The sequence below is a fragment of the Capsella rubella genome, unplaced genomic scaffold (assembly GCF_000375325.1).
Source record: "Capsella rubella cultivar Monte Gargano unplaced genomic scaffold, Caprub1_0 scaffold_3, whole genome shotgun sequence".
In the NCBI taxonomy this organism is placed as follows: domain Eukaryota; kingdom Viridiplantae; phylum Streptophyta; class Magnoliopsida; order Brassicales; family Brassicaceae; genus Capsella; species Capsella rubella.
In genome coordinates this window covers 13,810,365-13,815,767 of record NW_006238921.1, presented here as the reverse complement: position 1 = coordinate 13,815,767, position 5,403 = coordinate 13,810,365, and the positions used below count along the sequence as shown (strand labels likewise).

At 31.2% G+C, this 5,403-nt stretch overlaps 1 pseudogene; it reads right to left on the bottom strand.

Annotated features, from left to right (window-relative positions):
* Positions 1–2,979: 2,979 nt before the first annotated feature.
* LOC17893953 lies at positions 2,980–3,785 on the bottom strand (annotated as a pseudogene).
* Positions 3,786–5,403: the final 1,618 nt, after the last annotated feature.

Genomic DNA, 5,403 nt, shown 5'->3' with positions numbered 1-5,403 from the left:
TATTTAATCTTTATAAGAAAAAAATCTTTAATTAATTATTTATTTCCCCTAAACTCCTCTATTTATATAGTAATATATGGATAGTCTAAGAAGGTTGATTACACGTCATATATACACTTTAAAAATATTAATAATATTATAATTTTAATTTCCTCTACATTAACTGTAATATAATATTTATACTAAGATATATCTAGTTGTTTAACATTTGCTGGCATTTATTAATATATTACTTTTTTGGTGATATGATTTTATGATGATACTTATCATTTATACAGTAACATATGTTTACCATTAATTTTACTCCTTAATTAATATTATTAGTGAAATATTTATAAGTTTCATGGTGGGTGATTTTCATGAAAATCATAGATTATAAATTATAAGGTATAAGAAATGGATGAGTCGATCTATTAACACATACTTTTCCATTTATCACGTAAACTGAGAGGACACCTACCTAATAAATTGAGGAAAGAAATCTATCTCAACGATATACAAATAATTTATAAAGAAAAAATTAAATTAGGTGAACTACAATTACTATGGTCCTATTTAATAAAATGACACGATCAATATATAATTTGGTCCTAAAACCTTCCCATCTTAACGTCTAAGTCCATTTCATAGTTTCAAAATTTAAAATAAACAGCATAATTAATTATACCCAAAATTGCTCTTTTGATATATGTGACTATGTGAGCATGAGACCAAATAGAGAGAAGAATCAAAAATACTTATAGTATTGCATGATGATGCATCAAAGGTGTTAAAGACGATAGAGATCATACTTTGGTACTCATTATGCGACGGCCGAGATGTTTTCGAAATCTTGAACGTCAAATTTATGTAAGAATCTTAATTAGGGCGAAGTTGCATCTATGGAAAATGTCCTAACTTCGAATGAACAATGAAAAAACGACCCTATTGTTTTTAAGAATGATTTAGGGTTTCCACATGGAGAGAAACTAGACGTTTATGTCAAAGCGTTTTAACGATGATGATGTGAACATATTCAATTTATATTGTAGGGATGAAAATCTTCTCCGATGCATCAAGGCGGCTCCTTGGCATGAGTTTGTGTTTCTCACACGTTTCTGAAGTTCCGCTATTCAACGGTCCTGTCGGTTGTATCCTCCGAATTTGGAGACATCTTAGTTGGTCCAAAATAAAATAAAAACCTAAGTTGTTCTAGGTTGGCTTGTTGTGGATTTTGTTTACGTGCTGTATTAATCCATATACAGTACATGAGTTATATCATATAAACGTTTTAAATAGTAATTAAATGGAGAAACTATCACCAATTTCAGCCCAGTAAAGTGGTAGTTACTCAGCATGATCGAGAGTCTTACCAGGGTTCGAATAACATTGGTATTGACTCATTCTGTAAACTATCACAAAGAATCATGCCTTTAGTGTTAGCATAATCGAAGTAATATAAATTACTTCTTTTTCAATAATACCTTAAAACTCAGCGAGCATTATAAATGATAGGGAGGCCATCATTATTGAAGGTATTTTAAGCAAATTTTAGTTTAATATGTAATACTTTAATAAATGGAGGTGGTGACTTTTGAGCGAGTCAATGAATTAGGGTTACCAAAACCCTTAATTTTAGTGAAGGAAACGTGTAACACAAGCACCGGGTGAAGAGAACCTCATGAGTCATGTCTTAAAGTTTCTGGTGTGAACCAAGTAGAGCATCCTCATTGAGGAGTTAACCATCAGCACATTGGTCAAGCCAGTATAGTTAGGCATGATGCACCTCTTCGACAGAAGTTTGGTCTTATATTACTGCTAGGAGGACTGGTCGTCTCAGTCTCTCAGAGGTCAAGCTGCTGCTTCAGCCACCAAGGCTGACTTGTATTGTGTTCCCCTCGTCAAAGACCTACGTCAAAGTAGGTTGCTTCGCTAGGGTTGCTTCGCCACCTCCAACTTTATTTTGTTTTCTGTTTTAATGTTAAACTTTATATAAATCGAACTTGAAATATTACAAACTAGACCCTATCCCTTGTATAGCTCGAGAAAGAAAAACGGATTGAACCGTAACGTTTTTCTCCGGTTAAGGAAATCTTAGAGAACCGGACTAAACCCGGAATTAAGGTTTGTGATTAATGATTAAGTAGGTATTAAATAGAGGAAAAGTCACCAATACTCGAACAGCTAAAGTGGTGGGTGACTCAGCATGATATTGGAGTCTTACCATTGTTCGAGAGGCGATATTGGTACCCCAACTTTGAGAAGGAAAGTGTTTCCTCTCGACTTGCCTTCAATCGAGTGATCGGTGGAGGAAGCTAATTGCAGAGTTTCAACTCTGTCTAAACCGTCGGACACAAGACAAGCGTAGTCTTGGGATGAGACCAACGAGTCACTCGTTGGAAATTCCGACAGAGTATCAACTCTGTCGTGTAATAGGATCTTCACTCAAAAGTGGGGATTCACATCGGTTCGGGGAAGTCTATCACAGAGAATCATGCCTCTTGTGGTAGCCGAATTGAGGTAATCCAAATTACCTCTTTTTAAATATGTTTCTACACACATATCTGCAAAATTTAAGACAATGATGAGATGGTCTTTTTTCGAGACTTAACAACCTGCAAGTTCATAAAATACTAAGTGTTAAGGCTAGAGGACAAGTCTAAAAAATCTGATTTCTTCATCAAAAGAACAAACCCTGACTTATTCAACTTTCTCCCACAAGTCCCACCTCCTTCCTTTATTTCCAATGCAAATCTCTACGTACCAGAATCTTCTCATCATATATGTTTACTATACCGACTCGGATCAGTGCCAAAAATCATCAGATTTCCACAAAAATTCACCATCTTTAGACTCTTAATTGAGAAGCAAGAAAAACCTTTTTGTAACATCTCCTTTGGATCATACACGATTATTAGTTAACACAGTCTTGACACTTTAAAGTGGGATATGATTTAACATGTACCATTTCATATGCATTATTAACTGAAATTTGAGAAAATATTTTTATAAAAAACCACATCTTAAATTAAAAACGATAATTAAAAGTACAATTTACTGCGAATAAACGCATATCCACTCATTGTACCAACAAATATGATGAAAATACTAGAAAGAAAGGAGAATAAGCAATTTCAGAGAAACATAAAATACTAAAAAGAGATATAAGGAAATAAAATCCTAAATAAGTTATTATTTTACAATCTTTGGATGTTATATAGTTTTGTCGTCACTTCCTCCGCTGCTATTGACGCCATCCTCTAGGTTGATTTTTGAGACTCGCCATGATCTTCGAGATTTCTTTTACCATACTTTTTCTTATTTCTTTCACGAAATCTCTCGGCTCTTTCATTGTTCGTTTCAGTCTTGTAGTGAGATGACATATGTGCAGCAAATTTTTGAGAAGTGTCAAACTTACCTGTGCACTTAGGACATGTATATGGACCATATTTCTCATATGGTAGATTGTGTGTTCGACCATCATCGTCACTTTTCTTGATTTCCTCACAACTTCTCTCATCGGTACTTTTTTCAAAAAGCATGGTTGGGTTGGAGATTTTTTTCAAAGGTCGACCAACTTGGACATTATTCTGATCATGGTTGTGCGTCGAGGATGCGGAAAACATGTCAGCTTGTTGACTATATGCATAATATTGGTATGGAAAAATGACTCTAAGAGGTTCAGGGCTCAAAATCTCGCACTGTTCATCAGTAGGCAAAAGATCATCATTTTGATCAGGACTGGAATTTAAATCAGGAATCAAATTTAGATCAATGTTTCTTCTCATCATCTGTGAATTGTTAACTCCAAAGGAAGATGAAGGTATGTTATACTTGCTTATGTATCCTTTTATATAAAAAATTCATTGAAAAGATAAAGGTATAAAGTTTAGAAACAGAAATTATCTTTGAATTAAAAACTAAAGGAAATAAATTTAAAAATCTATCTTTTATATAAATTTGCATTGAAAAATAAAAGTATAAATTTCATAAAGGGAAATTACCTTCTAATTAAAAATGAAAGAAATCTAAAAAATCTACTCTGTGTAACTATTATTAGTTTATATATAATCTTTAGAAGAAAAAAACTTTAATAAAATATTTATTTCCCCTATACTCCTATATTTATATAGTAATATATGGATAGATTATATACATGGATATAACACTTTTAAAATATTAGTAATATTTTAATTTAGGCCTTGAATGGTTACTAGTTTTAAGGTAGATTTTGGTTTTAGTTTTTCTATTAATCTAATTTGTTGCCATTCAAGATTTTATAAAATTGGTTTTCCTAAAAAATTGGGATCTACTTTTTATGAGATTTTACTCATTTTTACTCATTTAAAAAAAAAAAAAAACCCCTTTTGATGGTTTCATTCAACGTCAATGTATTTTTTTTCATTTTGCAATTTTTGTTTGTTATTCTTTTTTTTTATCTTTTTTTAACAAAAACCAAAAACTAATTATTTAGAAAGTAAAAACTAAAATCCAAAAACTAAAAGCTAAAATCCAGTTGAAAATCTCATTTCATTCATGGCCTTAGTTTCCTCTATTAACAGTAATATATTACTTATACCAAGATATATCTTATTGTATGAAATTTTCTGGCGTTTTGTACTATATTAGCTTTTTTTGGTGTTATGATTATATAATGATACTTTATCATACAATAACATATGTTTCCCATTGATTTTACTCCTTAATTGATATTATTGGTGAAATATTTATAAGTTTCATGGTGGATGATTTTTATTGAAAACTTAGTTTATAAGTTATAAAGTATAAGAAATGGATGAGTCAATCTAGTAACACATATTTTTCCATTTATCACGTAAACTGAGGGGGGGGAGGAGAGGAGAAAATTCTATCTCAACAATTTACAGATAACTTATAAAGAGAAAATTAAATTAGGTAAAGAAGAATTACTATGGTCCTATTTAATAAAATGACACGATCAATATATATTTTAGTCCTAAAACTTCCCATTTTAACGTCTGAGTCCATTTCATAGTTTCAAAATTTTAAAATAATTAAATAAAAAACATAATTATACCTAAAATTTCTCTTTTTATATATGTGAGCATAAGACAAATCAAAATACTTATAGTATTGCATGTTGATGCATCAAAGGTGTTAAAGATAGAGCTAGATCATACTTTGATACTGAGTATGCGTCGGTCGAGATGTGTTTCGAAATCTTTAACGTCAAGTTTATGTAAGAATTAATCATTAGGGCGAAGTTGTATCTATCGAAAATGTTTTACCTTCGAATAAACAATGAAAAAAAATATCCTACTTTTTTAAGGAATATTTAAGGTTTCCACTTTGAGAGAAACTAAATATTTATGTCAAAACGTTTTAAGTTTTAAGTATGAGGATGTGAACATGTTCAATTTATAACTGAATATATCCAAGGTGGAA